Below are 1,183 nucleotides of genomic sequence, written 5' to 3' on the forward strand. Positions count from 1 at the left end.
TGTGTTTTGATCACATTTGCCTTCCTGTCCTTCAGGGACTACACTGATTCTTAAATTGTTCCTCTTGAACTCATCCCAAAGTTATCTGGAATGCTGTTCATTTGTTTTTTCAGACTATTTCCATCTTCTATTGTTTCCTTCTTCTCATTTTTAAGCTCCTCCATCTTTTGCTCAACTTATGTTATTTCTGATGTTCAGAACTTCTTGTTTTTTTTTCAGTTTACTTTGATTTTTATTTTATGCTGAGCTTATTCCCAGGCCACAAGTTTTTGCTACTTCAGTTTCTTCTGTAATATCTTTTTCTTCGGTGCAACTTCGTCTTCAGATTTAGGAAAAATTTGTTCTTTTTCAGTAAGAATCATCTCAATGTGGCAGGGAGAACTCATATAGGGGTTAATTCACCCATGAGCCTTCTAAGTTTTGCAGCGCACCTTGGGTGCTTTGTTCACCTGGATATGCTCAATGACCAGAGAATCTACATCTAAATCCTTGAGTTCAACATTACTTTCTGCATTCTTAAGGATGTGCAGTAAAAATTCAGCCCTCTTTTTGAGTCAATGACCCTGTGTCCAACCCCATGTTTGGCCTGGGCGCACTTACCAACACCACCATTGTGACTTCGGAAGGGCACGCAATGCTTCTGCCAAGTGTCATCCTTCAAGTATTTAGTGGCCTTACTGATATGCATGCCCTTGTTGACCTAAGCCATCTCCTGAGTGTTCTTGAAGTGCACACGAAGGTTCGAGCCCGGGAACTTTCATGATTTCTTCCATGATTTCATGGGTTCTTGGGGTCCAGCGAGTAGCACACCATCTCAGGACCTCTGATGGACACTCACAGAAGAGCTGTTCAGAGCTTCTGCTGACTTCAGTCATCTACCATGACATCATGATGTCATCTACCGTGACATCAAATTTCATCATGTCTGACGGTAGTAATTTTTTGAATTTTAGCTCTCATTCTTTCTTGTGCTTTGCTGACTACCCAGTGCTATTGTTTCTTTTAACTCATTGAACATTCTGATCATAGTGTCACTAAAGACACCGGTGCTATTTATGCCTTTGGTGATACTGTTTTTGCTCATTTAGCTTGGTGCGTTTCTATGTGTTTTCCCTCATTGGTTTTCTAGTATCTTGTAGGGGTGAATCCTTGTTAATCTCCCTGGAAGATGCTGAGGGATTAA

The 1,183-nt window shown here is 40.7% G+C and overlaps 1 pseudogene; it reads right to left on the reverse strand.

Moving 5' to 3' along the window:
- Window positions 1-248: 248 nt before the first annotated feature.
- On the reverse strand, window positions 249-813 carry LOC101545981 (60S ribosomal protein L17-like; annotated as a pseudogene).
- Window positions 814-1,183: the final 370 nt, after the last annotated feature.

This window comes from Sorex araneus, chromosome 8 (genome assembly GCF_027595985.1).
Source record: "Sorex araneus isolate mSorAra2 chromosome 8, mSorAra2.pri, whole genome shotgun sequence".
NCBI classification, from domain to species: domain Eukaryota; kingdom Metazoa; phylum Chordata; class Mammalia; order Eulipotyphla; family Soricidae; genus Sorex; species Sorex araneus.